The 14,571-nt window shown below is 36.1% G+C and overlaps 1 pseudogene across 1 annotated transcript; it reads left to right on the top strand.

The window, feature by feature from the left end:
- Nucleotides 1-2,498: 2,498 nt before the first annotated feature.
- On the top strand, nt 2,499-3,966 carry LOC308270500 (kelch-like protein 12; annotated as a pseudogene). Its single transcript has one exon. The product of its transcript is annotated as a kelch-like protein 12 (transcript).
- The last annotated feature ends 10,605 nt before the right edge of the window (nt 3,967-14,571 follow it).

The raw sequence follows: 14,571 nt of genomic DNA, 5'->3' as shown, positions 1-14,571 counted from the left end.
AGAGCAAATTGCATTTTAATAAGGTTAAGTAACTTGGATAATATCACAAATTCAGCAAGTAGCTACAAGATTTTGATCAATCTTACTTCCTTTCCTTACCTACTGCCCAATGATGACTCTACTACATAGAGGAGGTGAATGCTTTTCAATTTATAATAGTTAGGAATAAGATGTCCCCTAAAGAGCTCATTTATTAATATTCAGTGTTGATATATTTAAGTCATTAAAGTTGTAATCTCAGGATTAAATCTGTTATAATGATTAAATCTAGATACTAGCCTGGGCTGTTAGAGTATGGCTGAAAAAGGTGGGTTCCTGGGGTTGCATTCTTGGGGGTTTCATATGATTCCCCCTCCCTTCACTTGCTCTCTTGCTTATGGCCTCCATGATGTGAGAACAAAGCCATGTACTCTTGCTCTCGTTTCATTTCCTACCACCATGCCCTGATATCCATGGTCCCTGGCCTCACATGGACTGAAACCCAAACCCTGAAGAAATAAATCTTCCTTCCTCTAAATTATGTGTTCTATAATTTAGATTACAGCTCTGATAATGGTAAGACAGAGTTGAATAAGATTGCTTCATTAAGACTGATATTTTCAAATATTTTAAAAAGGCTATATAAACCATAGTAATAAAAACAGCATAGTACTGGCACAAAAACAGATACAGAGACCAATGGAGCAGATTAGAAGACTCAGAAACAAATCCACACACTTAAAGCCAATGGATTTTTTACTCAGGGGCCAAAAACATACACTGGGAAAAATATAGCCTGTTCAACAAATGGTGCTGGCAAAACTGGTTAACCATAAGCAGAAAAATAGAAATAAATTTCACTTTCTCATGCTGCACAAGAGTCAATTCAAGATGAATCAGACTTGTAAATTAGACCAGAGACCTTGCGGCTCCTTGAAGAGGGCATAGGTCCAACACTGTAACACATAGGCACAGATTAAAACTTTCTCAACAAGACCTCAAAGGCACAAGAAACTAAAAGACAAATCAATATGTGGGATTGCATGAAACTGAAGCGCTTCTGTACAACAAAAGAAACTATCAAGATCCTCAACCGAGAGACAACAGAATAGGAGAAGATTTTTGCCAGCTACCCCTTTAATACAGCACTAATATCTAGAATATACATAAAACTCAAGAAACTCAGCAGTAAGAAAACAAATAACCCAATAAAAAATGGGCAAATGAAGTAAATAGACACTTCACAAAAATTCAAATGGCCAATTAATGCATGAAAAAATGCTCAACATCATTAGCAGAGAGATGCAAATTAAAACTACCTTGATATTTCACTTAACTTCAACTAGAATGGCAATCATTCAAAACACAAACAACAACAAATGCTGAGGAGGATGTGGAGAAGTGGGAATGCTACTACATTGTTGGGGAGATTGCAAATTAGTGCAACCACTTTGAAAAACAGTATGGAGGATCCTCAGTAGATGGAATGAACATACAATTTGATCCAGCAATACCACTTCTGGGTACCCAAATGAAAGGAAACCAAACTACCAAAGCAACGCATGCATATCTATGTTCATAGCTGCACAACTCACCATTGCCAAGCCAAATTATGAAACCAGCCAAGATGTCTATCAATAGATGAATGGATTACAAAACTGTGGGATATGTACACAATGGAATTTTACTCAGCCATAAAGAAAAACACCATTACATTAGGTACAGGGAAATGTTTGGAACTGGAGAACATTATTCTAAGTGAGATTAGTCAGTCACAAAAAAATAAGAAATCAGATGCTTTCCCTAATATGCAAAAGCTAGGGAGAAATGGATAATAGGAGAAACTCTAGATTAAGAAGGAGATTTTATACATGGACAAATAAGGCGACCTAACTGAGGGAGGAAGAGTGAAATTCTCTAATGCACATGATGTACTTTAACAAACATATCAATCACTAAGCCAAGCATGAGAAGGAGGGAGAGGAAGAGAATGGGGAGGAAATTTGTTAAGGGCTAATTGGGTGATGTGTGCATGTGTGTCTCCACCATCTTTATCCCATTAAGATGTATGACTACAATGCACCAATAAAAAACTTTTTAAAAACATGTAAATTTTAAATTTGACTGATGTATACTTGGAATTTTTTTTTCCTTTAGTGTTACTGGGGTTCCTGGAAACCCTTCTATCTCCAGGCTACACTCCCAGAACTATTTTATATTTTTATTTGGAAACAGGATCTCTTAAGCCAGCAAGGCTTCGGACCTATGTGATCCTCCTGTCTCCGCTTACCAAGCATGGGGATTACAAGCGTGCACCACCAGGCCTGGCTATACTTTGAAATTTTTAAAAAGCAACTTTAGGGGAGACCCAAGCCGGCCGAGCAGGTGGCGGCTCCGGAGCCTCGGGGTCGAGGCCAGCAATGGCACTCTGGCCCCCGCAGAGCCGCCTGCTGGCCCCGTACCCAGCCCACTCCTGGGCAGGGATGGGCTGCGAGCTGGGTGGCCCGGCAGCCAGGAAGAGCAATACCCTCTGTGACGTGACATTGAAAGTAGAGCAGAAAGACTTCCCTGCCCACCGGATTGTGCTGGCTGCCAGTAGCGATTACTTCTGTGCCATGTTCACTAGTGAGGTGTGAAGCAAGCCTGCTGTGAGTTCTTAGAAAGTCATTTGGACCCTTCTAATTGCCCGGATATCAGAGATTTTGCTGAAACTCACAACTGTGTTGACCTGATGCAAGCAGCTGAGGTTTTCATGCAGAAGCATTTTCCTGAAGTGATACAGCATGAAGAGTTCATTCTTCTAAGTCAAGGAGAGGTGGAAAAGTTAATCAAGTGTGATGAAATTCAGGTGGATTCTGAAGAGCCAGTCTTTGAGGCCATCATCAATTGGGTTAAGCATGCCAAGAAAAAGTGAGAAGAATCCTTGCCTGACTTGCTACAGTATGTGCGGATGCCCCTGCTGACCCCCAGGTACATCACAGATATTACAGATGCTGAGCCTTTCATCTGCTGTAGTTTACAGTGCAGGGATCTAGTTGATGAAGCAAAGAAGTTTCATCTGAGGCTTGAACTTCTCAGTCAGATGCAGGGACCCAGAGCAAGGGCTCACCTAGGAGCCAATGAAGTACTTCTGGTAGTTGGGGGCTTTGGAAGCCAGCAGTCTCCCATCAATGTGGTGGAGAAATATGACCCCAAGACTCAGGAGTGGAGCTTTTTGCCAAGCATCACTCACAAGAGACGTTATGTAGCTTCAGAGTCCCTACATGACCGGATCTATGTAACTGGTGGCTATGATGGCCGTTCTCTCCTCAGTTCAGTGGCATGTCTAGACTACACAGCAGATGAGGATTGGGTCTGGTATTCTGTGGCCCCTATGAATGTCCGATGAGGCCTCACTGGAGATACCACCCTGGGAGATATGATATATGTGTCTGGAGGTTTTGATGGAACTCGACATCATAGCAGTATGGAGCAATATGACCCAAATATTGAACAGTGGAGAATGATAGGGGATATGCAGACAGCTCGAGAGGGTGCTGGGCTAGTAGTGGCCAGCAGAGTAATCTACTGTCTAGGAGGATATGATGGCTTGAACATCTTAAATTCAGTTGAGAAATATGATCCCCATACGGGACATTGGACTAATGTTACACCAATGGCTATGAAATGTTCAGGTGCTGCAGTAGCCCTCCTGAATGACCATATTTATGTGGTAGGGGGCTTTGATGGTACAGCTCACCTTTCTTCTGTTGAAGCATACAGCATTCGCACTGACTCCTGGACAACTGTCACTAGTATGACCACTCCACGATGCTATGCAGGGGCCACAGTGCTTTTGGGGAGACTCTATGCAATTGCAGGATATGATGGGAATTCCTGCTAAGTAGCATTGAATGCTATGACCCTATCATCGACAGCTGGGAAGTTGTGACATCCATGGGAACCCAGCACTGTGATGCTGGCATGTGTGTTCTTTGTGAGAAGTGACTGTTGCTGAAGCACCATCCAGAGCTAGTCACCAGCCCAAGGGACAGTTTTGGGGAGAGTCAAAGATCCTTTCCAGAATGTCTTGTTCTCACTGTGTGCCCAGGGTGATTACAGGCACCAGTGCAGTGATGCTTGTACTTAATTACTGGTAACATCCTACGGAAGGGTGATATTGATACCCAAGGGAAGAGAGAGCACGTTGAGTGAATGTAAGACACCAGGTCACCTCTCCTGCTGGTCTGGGGCACACTTTCTTATTGTTTCTAATTACCATGTACTTGGGAGTATGTTTATGCTGCGCCTCATATTGAAGAGAACAAAGGTGAGTATGGCATATTTGATGTGGATAGCATCTAACCCAACGACTGGAAGGATTCCAGCAGGAGCAAGTTTGTAAAATCCAAGTCTCCCCCTCCCCCAGGATCAAATATCTTTTCTAATCTGCTAGTAGCTAGAGACACCACAGTTCCATTCAGAAGGAAAACAATAGGAGACCCCTATTAAAACTTTGGGGGCCAATGGGAGAGATTAATGTGAACTGAATTTGATAGAATGTCAATGAATTCAAAGCAGCACTGAAGATTGGCCTACAAGATGAGAAGGATATATTATTTGAAGCATCTTTTTATTTACCCATTATCATTTTGAAATAGAATGTTGTATATCTGGCACTGGATACTGAGAGAATAATAGGGTGGACAAATGTTAGGATGAATGGAGATGGCATAAATGTGGGAGTTCACTATACCTGGGGTTAAACTAGAAGTACCTGTGATTTGATAATTGTCTTGTTCCCTGCCAGGGCTTGTGTAACCATGGCAGTGTTTGTCTTGAGTGGGTGAGAGACTATCTTTCTTTGTTGAATCAAATACTACTACACTGTTACACTTCTATACTATTTATTTGGGGACAGAGTGGGGTAGCAGCAGCTCTCCGACTCTTGCCTCATGTGTTTCAGGATGCACTTCTGCTAAGGAGTGCTTTGTACTACTGTGTTTGGTACATTTAGTCCTCTTCCCACTCTAAGTCTCCCTTACCTGTATTTAGAGTGAATTTTATTCATACTAAGATAGAATAATCAAGGACAACCAAAATTCTTTTGTTAGTTCCAGTACCTCTGCGATCACACTTTCTGAGCTACAATCCAAAGCCCGTGTGTCATGAAGTTCTTTGTGTCTGAAGTTCTTGCTTCAGAAGTATCAGGAGTGTGGGAATCTGATAACCTAAACAAGGATACACTTTCCCTTTGCTCTGGAATTCCACTTTGTCTTCTTTCCCTGAGTTGTACTGACTTACTGAGTTTATTTTCTTTGTATTTTTTAAGAAAATATTAAAAACCAACTGTCTCAAAAATAAATAAAAATAAAAAGCAACTTTATATGATAGAATCTAAGCATTTTCTCATACTGCTCATTTTTTCTTATTATCTTTTACTATTAGTTATTAATTTCATCTAATTCATTTGTTGGTGAATATACAGTGACTGCAGTTCTATGAAACTTGGTGCAGACTAGCTGTAATCTCCAGCAGTGCTACTTATGCAGTGTCCCATGATGCTCTATGAAATGCTCCATGGAAACAATCTACCACTGCCAAATGCAAAATGCACAAAAATTAAGTCAAGTTCATTAATTATGATGTAGAATTCTTTGAATTTTGTTTTATGCTTATTGTTTTACCTACTGAGAGTTCTACCACAATTATTCGTTTAGCTGTTTCTTCTTATTGTATTGGATTGTTTCATTATTTTTTTCATAATATAGCTTGAAGCTAAAAATTTTACTCATGCACATTTAGAATTGTTGTATCTTCCTGGAGGACCATGTTAATCATTAGGAAACATGTCTTTTTATCTATTAAAAAATGACTTATATTGACATCTACTTGGTCTCATAGTAGTATAAGTATGACATCCTGCACTGGTTAGGTTGATGTTACGTATATTTTCCTATCTTTTCCACTTTAACTTTTCTATGTCCTTAAACTTAAAGTGTACCTTTTACTAAAAACATATATGCAGATTTTATATTTAATCCAATTCTACAATTCTATGATTCTAAACAGATTATTTAGTTGACTTAGACCTAGGGTAATTGCTGAAATTTATACATTAAAACAACAATTTTCCTATTGAATTTCCATTTGAGCTAATGATAGCAATTACTTTATGCTGAAAAGAAATTAACAAATTACTTTTTATCTCCTTTTTTGCTTTCTTTAGACTTCATTGAAAATTAATTATCTTGATTTCACTTTATTATGTTTTCTAAACTATAAAAGACCCCTAGGTTTATTGAAACTTAATTCAAAGTTTATCTTCTTTCCTAATAAATCTTATAAAATTTGAACTAAATGTGTCCATTTTTATTTTTATTGCACTGTGCACATTGTCTAGACATGTATTTTATTATTTATTTATTTATTTATTTATTTATTTATTTATTTATTTATTTATTTTGGTGGTACTGGGGTTCCTGGAAGCCCTTCTACCTCCGGGCTACACTACCAGACCTACTTTTTATATTCTTATTTGGAAACAAGGTCTCTTAAACCAGCGCAGCTGGCTTCGAACCTGCGTGATTTTGCTGTATCCGCCTCCCAAGAGTGGGGATTACAAGCGTGAGCCCCCACGCCCGGCTAGACATGTATTTTAAACAGTGCAAGATGCCATTAATATTTTGTAGGGCAATATTTATTTATATCTATCTACATATTTTCCCTTTGTGCTGTCCTTCATTTTTATTCTATTTTTATGTTTTTTGTTGAGATTTATTTCTTCTATCTGAAGAACTCCAGTTTATGATATTTTTTAAAGTTTTGGTGCATTAATCTTTTAGGTTTTGTTTTATGGTACGAGGGGTTGAAAACAGGGATGTTCTACCTCCATGCTACATACCCAGCCCTTTAAAAAAACAAAAACAAACAAATAAAAAAAAAACAATGTCTTGCTAAATTGCTAAAGCTGGCCTTGAACTTACTTTCCTCCTGTCTCTGTCTCCTAAATACTGGGATTTTAGGAGTATGCCACAATACCTAGCTTCAATTTTTAGTTTCTATTAACTGAATGGATGCATTTCTTTTAATCTAAGTTATCTGATTTAGTTCTCTTTCTCAAATTACATTTTTAAATGCATTGTCTTTATCTGTCATAGAGTTTTACACTTATTAACAATCATTTTATTGTAAATTTCCCCATATATAGTGATTATATTAGATAGCTTAAATTATAGTGTATATATATATATATATATATGTCTCCAGTGCTTGCCAGAGAATTCAGGTTATGGTAATGACAGTGAACACCCTGTTGAGAATAAATTGCTGAATTCTCTAATGCCAATCTTTTAAAAGACCTGGCATCCCTTGGCCTAAAATATCTTGTTTGACTCTCAGTATAAGAGAAGATGAAGTAGCTTATAGATTTACCATGAAATATTGAAGGAAAGCTCCGTGAGTTGCTATTTTTTTACATCACATGGCTGAGGGAACATTGGCAACAGGCAAAGTTTAGAAGAGACAGAGGACATTAGTGAGGCCATACTCCTTCCCCTTTCTACCAAACAAGAGACTGGACTGAGATGTCACCAAGGGAACACACCAACCTGTAGGAACAGAAGAGAAAACACAGAAAAATCACTGAACTATTAAAAAACCTTCCCATGTTTAGAGTCTAAATTCTCAGGAGATTTATTTTATTTTATTTCATTGTGTTTTATTTCTCTCAATAAACTTTCTGAGTGGCATGATATTTTCCAGCATTGCATTGAGCAATTGATCAATTCTTTTGCCTTGACTTGTCCTTTCCTCTGTTTCAATTCAGTCCAACTATTGCAGTGGATAATCCTCTAAATATATATTTGACTATAAGAGACCATGACATGAGAGGGTAAAAGAGTCATTAATCCTAATGGACACTTCAGTGACAATGAGAATAGGTCTTTTCTCATATAAAGAGATCTTGAATACTACTAGTAAAATGATTCAAATAGTGTCTTGAGATATGCGTATTTTTAACATGCAAATTTGTAAAACGATAAACCATGATTATGCAATAAAAAACTATTTTTCTAGCTCAGTTTATTTTTTCTATTTTTTAAATACAAATATTCTCTACATTTGCATTTTTATTCCTTTATGATACTGGCCTGTGTGCAGTTTACCACTACATTAGCCAAAGGCTTCTTTGTTTTTTTGCTTGTTTATTTTTTCTTATACCCTAAAATATACTAAATCTTAAAATAATTTAAACCTTTGTCATGAATTTGAAATAAAACTAATCTTTAAACACACTTTCTTCATTTTTTCTGTGCATGTATATGGACATATGTGGTAGAATACAAAGGCATTCTACCTTTGAGCTATACCCACAGCCCTTTATTATTGTTGTTTTTGTTTATTATTATTAATAATTTATTATTATTATTATTATTATTATTATTATTATTATTAAACAGGGTGTCACTAAATTACCCCAGATTAGCCTGAAACCTGTGATCCTTTGGTCTCAGCTTCCCAAGTACTGAGATCTCGGATATGTTACTACTATGTCCAGCTAAGTATATTCGCTCAAGATTTTTTGTGCACTAAGGAAATAGATGACAAAGCAGAAAGCATAGTACTGAAGACCAGACTAATTCTAGCCTGCATAATTTCTACCCCCAAGCACTTTCAAACAGATTAGGTATTTTAGATAATAAGTCCAAAGGGATTTGTGTGATGAAACTCTCTTTAAAAAAATTCATTAACATGTCAATTTATGATCATAAACAATGCATTGGAGATTCTTTTATGTCCTCTGAACACACTAACAAGTTAATTTGAGTTCATATTTAAATGAAATAAACAGTTTGACCCCATTCCTGATCACTTATATTCACAAAACAGATTTCTGTCTTCCACATATTGGCAGCAAGTCAGTACTAAAACAAAAGGATGGGCATATTACCAAAGACTTTCCTCCATGGAAGTATATCACAATAATAAACGGTTGTTTTATTCACAGAATTAAATTAAATATTAAAATTGTCATTCCTAAGTACACTATTTGAGAAAGAGTTACTGATATTTTTGCAATCAGGACGCACACTAAATAACTAACTGAATAAATAAATAAATTTAATTAACTGATTTTATTGATTATCTTTTAAATTCACTGCTCAGAGAAACATAAAGCCAGCAAGTAAAGAAAATGAATAGCAATTATAGAAAATTATAGTTCACTGAGTTCAAATTTTTCTAATTCCGCTATGTCAGTGTTTTCTTTATGTATCCCTTAGCAGCCAACCTATTTTATCCTCAAGACAGTGAAAATCATTTATTTTCTATGAATGTCTCCTTTTACATTCTTGAATGATATATAATAAAACAATCCAAGATCAGATGTGAAATATTGCTTTGCCTTTGGCAGGAAACAGTGTATACATATTTCTCCAAAATATTGAAAAAGAAAATCAAATAAGGTATTTTTGTTGGTTGGTTGAAATACTTTTATATGATGCATTGTAATTATATTATATTATGATATAGAGCAATAGACACATACATGCATACTGCTCTTGGAGCACTCCGCCTTCCCTGTTTTTCCCTACCCCTTCCTGTACATGTCTTTGAGATTGGAATAGATAATTTTGTATACATACATAGTATTACTTCATCTTAACATCTTCATCCCCTCCTCCCTTCCCTAAGTCCCTTTATTTCCATTGCAGTCTCTGCTTTTCTACCTAAAGTTACCTTTATTTTTTTATTTCTCTCCAGCTTCCACATAGAAGAGAAAACATACATCTATTTATTTTTTTTAGGTTGGCTAATCTTGCTTAGTCTAATAGTCTTGAGTTTTATTTATTTTTCTGCAAATGACATACTTTTGCTCTTTTATGTGGTGCTAGGAATTGAACACAAGGGCATACTACCCTTCAAGCTACACCCTCAGTCCAATTTTTTATTCTTTATTTTGAAACTGGGTTTTACTAAGTTGCAGAGGGCCTCACTAAGTAGCTGAGGCTGACCATGAACTCAGATCCTCCTGTCTCAGCCTCCCAAGTACTGGGATTACAAGCGCGTGCACCACCACATGCACAAAGATTTTATTCTTTATGAGTAAATTCTATTGTTTTTATATACCATAGTTTGTGATCCATCCATCTCTAGATGGACACCTAGGCTGGTTTCATAATTTAGCTACCAAAAATTGTGCTACACTGAACATGGATATTCAAGGATTACTATAATTCTCTGATTTCAGTTCCTTTGGAAAGATGTCCAGAATGTCAATCACTGAATCATATGGTGGTTCCACTCCAAATCTTTTGAGAAACCTCCACACTGATCTCCATAGTGTTTGTACTTATTTTCACTTTCATCAGCAGTTCAGTAGAGTTCCTATTTCCCCACATCCTAGCCAGCATTTATTATTATATGTGTTCTTGACCATTGCCATTCTAACTGGAGATAGGTATAATCTCAGTAAATTTCTGATTTGCATTTCTCTGATTGCTAATGATGTTGGATATTTTTCTATATATTTCTTGGCCATTTGTATTTCTTCTTTTAAGAAGTTTCTATTCAGTTCAGTGGCTCATATTTTGACTGGGTTATTTGTTTTTTTTAATTTTTTTTAGTGCATTGTAGTCATACATCTTAATGGAGTACAAGATGGTAGAGGCATACATGCACACATCACTCATTTAGCCCTTCTCAAATTTCCATCCTATTCCCTCCTGCATCCCTCCTTCTCATGTTTGGCTTACTTATTGACTTTGATATGTCTGTGAATGTTCATCATGTACATTAGGGAATTTCCCTTTTCTTTTCATTCCTCTCAGTTAGGTCACCTTATTTACTCATCTATAGTTTCTTCTTTCTTGTCTAGAGTTCCTCCAAGACCCATTTTCTCTCTAGTTTCCACATATTAGGGAGAGCATCCAATTTCTTACTTTTTGTGACTGACTAAACTTACATAGCATAATGTTTTCCAGTTCCATCTATTTCCCCACAAATGATGTGACTTTGTTCTTCTTTATGACTGAGTAAAATCCATTGTGTACATATCCCATAGTTTTGTAATCTATTCATCTGTTAATGGAAATCTTGATTGGTTCCAGAGTTTGGCAATTTTGAATTGTGCAGCAATGAACAGGGACACATATGCATTAGTTTGGTATTTTGGTTTTCATTCTTTTGGGTAGATATCCAGAAGGGATATTGCTGTATCACATGGTAGGTTCACTCCCATTTTTCTGAGGATCCTCCATACTGTTTCCAAAGTGGTTACACTAATTGCAATTCCATCAACAATGTATTTAGAGTTTCCACTTCTCCACTTTCTCACCAGCATTTGTTTTATGTGTTTTGACTGATTGCCATTCTAATTGGAGTTAGGTAAAATCTCAGGGTAGTTTAGATTTGCATCTCCTTGATTGCTAATGATGTTTTTAAAAGAATATTTATCTATTTAGTGTTGTTTTTTAAATTTTATTGGTGCATTGTAATTATACATCATAATGGGATACAAGATGATAGAGGCATACATGCACACATCGTTCATTTATTCCTTCCCCACTCCTTACCCCATTTCCTTCCCCCTCCCTCCTTCTCATGTTCTATTCAGTGACTGACTTTGATATGTTTGTTAATGTACATCATGTGCATTATGGAATTTCCCATTTCTCTCTTCCCTCCTCACATCCCTCTCAGGTAGGTCGCCTTATTTGTTCATCCAATGGGTTAAAATACTATGGGATAGTATTTTACTCAGTCATAAAAAAGAATAAAGTGTTTTTGCTGGGAAATAGATAGAACTGGATAGCATTATGCTAAATGAGATTACTCAGTCACAAAAAAATGAAAAAAAAGGATGCTCTCCCTAATATACAAAAGCTAGAAGGGGAAATAGGTCATGGGTAAAACTCTAGTGTTAAGTTATTTAAACACTGCATATCCTAGATTATCACTGGGGTAAGTAGCAAAGATCTCTCATTCTGCAGACATTCTCTATAGACTCGGTTTTCTTTGCTACACAGAAGCCTTTTATTTTAATGTCACCCATTTACTTTTCATGCACAGATTTTCTGAGCATTTGAGGTCTTATTGAAGAAGTTCCTTCCAGTATTTGTGTACTGAAGTGTTTGATCCGTGTCCTCTTTAGTAGTTTTAAAGATTCTGGTTTAACTTCTTGATCCATCTTGAGTTGAATCTTGTGCAGGGTGAGGGGAGTTAATTCCATTCTCCTATCCTATATATGGAAAACCAGTTTTCCCAGGACCATATGTTGATAGGCTTTCTTTTATTCTGCATATGCTTTTGGCACCTTTATAAAAAATTAACTGGTTATAAATATGAGACCTGATTTCTGAGTCTTCTCTTTCATTAATTTATGTGTCTGGTTTTGGACAATATCATGCTGCTTTTATTACTATCACTTTATAGTATGATTTGGTATTGGGTATTTTGATGCCTTCAGCATTGTTATCATTTACTGAGAATTGCTTTGGATATTCTGTATATTTTACTTTTCTGTATGAATTTTATGACTAATTTCTCTGTACTTGTAAAAATCACTGGCATTTTAACAGGTATTGTATTAAAAAATAGTACACCATGACCAAATAGGCTTCATTCCAGGCATTCAAAGCTGGTTCAACATATGAAAATCAATATATGTAATCTACCACAGTAATAGAGCTAGTGACAAAAATCACAACATTACCTTAATAGATGCAGAAAAAGCATTTGATAAAATCCAACACCCTTTCATGATAAAAAAAAATTCCTGATGAAATTAGGAATAGAAAAAACCTACTTATGCAACTACTTCTTCATTAAAAGAGCTATTTATGATAAATCCAAAGCCAGCATCATTACAGATAGGGAAAAAGTGACATTTCTCTTAAGATCAGGAATAAGACAAGAATTCTCTTTGTGATCACTTCCATTCAACATCATACTTGAAACTAGCCTCAGCAATAAGATAGGAGAAGGGAATAAAAGAAATACAAATAGAAAAAGAATAACCGAAATTTTGTTTACTGATGACATGATCCTTTTCTTAGAAGATCTAAAAATCTTACCCAAAAGACTTCTAGCGGTAATAAATAATTTCATTAAAGTAACCAAATACAAAACCAACTTACAAAATTGTATAACAATTTATATAGCATTTCTAATAATAAATTCACTGAAAAAGAAATCTAGAAAATAATTACATTCACAATAATCTCACAAAGGATAAAATACTGAGTAATAAACTTAATCAAAAAAGGTAAAAGAAGCCGGGCGTGGTGGCAAACGCTTGTAATCCCAGCATTTGGGTGGCTGAGACAGTAGGTTCACAATTTGAGGACAGTCTCAGCTACTTAGTGAGGCCCTCTGCAACTTAGTGAGACCCTGTTTCAAAATAAAGAATAAAAAGTAGGTTAGGAGGTATAGCTTGGAGGTAGAATGCGCCTGGGTTCCATCCCCAGCCCCGCAAAAAAAAAAAAAAAAAAAAAAGTAAAAGACATCTAAAATAAAATTATAAATAAATAAAAAATAAATTAAATTAAAGAATTTAGAAGACAGAAAGACTTCCCATGCTTTTTGATAGTCACAATAAATATAATCAAAATGATCATCCTACTAAAAGCAATCTACATATTCAATGCAAAGCTTTTAATAATATGAGTTAAATCATAAGTTTTATTTTAAAAAACTGTTACTTTCTTATATCTAATCTTAAATAAGAATATTCACAGATATGCTTGGATTTAGACTCATACTTGTAGAATATATTCTTTGTGTATCAACTTAGAGTTGATTTCTACATGCAAGAACCAATCTATCCTAACTTTGCTTCTTAAGAGAAAGAAAACTTTTGAGTGATGTTATAAGAATATTCCATTATTCTATTATGCCAAGTAGATCTTTATCTTATTTTGCATAGAGAGTATGTGTGTATCCTAAAGAATTAGGATTACATGGCCAATTCACAGAGACATATTGAAAGTCAAAGCTTCCTCTCTTAGATATACCTAGATTCTCCTTCGGAATGAAAAATGTATTCTTTAAGGGGTGGAAATACTGTCAGCTTTCAGGCTTGCCTTAGTTCAGAGGCACCTTACACAACCTCATACCCCATATTAGACTGTGAGTAATTCCTGATCTGTTTGTGGTACCAAAGATCATGGATGCTAATCCTACCAAAAAACAAAAAAAACAAAAACTGAGTGAACATTTCAGCCTCAGTCTCCATCCAGACCATATCAAAGTTCAACTTTTGTCCTATCTTGTGTCCATCACTTGCTTTACACTGGTGCAGGTCTTTAAAGAGTCCTAGAAAATCTCGTGCACACTAATCTCCATCTCAGAGTCAGCTTTCTTGGATCCTAGCCTACAAAAGCATTTTCTGCTTTGTTCGGTTCCACTTGAATCGCTCCACCAGGAGCAGTATTCTGGTGGCGGTAATGATAACAACCAATGAGTGGGAACAAACTAATAACAAACTTCAGAATTAAGTTGTAAGTAGTCTGGGCAGTACCTGAGTCTGCCAGTGCAGGCCACAAAGGAAGAGCAGCCCTTTCAGTTCTGCTCTAAAAAAGTAGCTGAGGAAATGGGATAAAACAACAGGGA

Source organism: Muscardinus avellanarius, assembly GCF_963383645.1.
Source record: "Muscardinus avellanarius genome assembly, chromosome: 11".
Taxonomy (NCBI): Eukaryota; Metazoa; Chordata; class Mammalia; order Rodentia; family Gliridae; genus Muscardinus; species Muscardinus avellanarius.
Note: the sequence above shows the minus strand (reverse complement) of the source record. Positions and strands in the feature narration are given on the sequence as shown.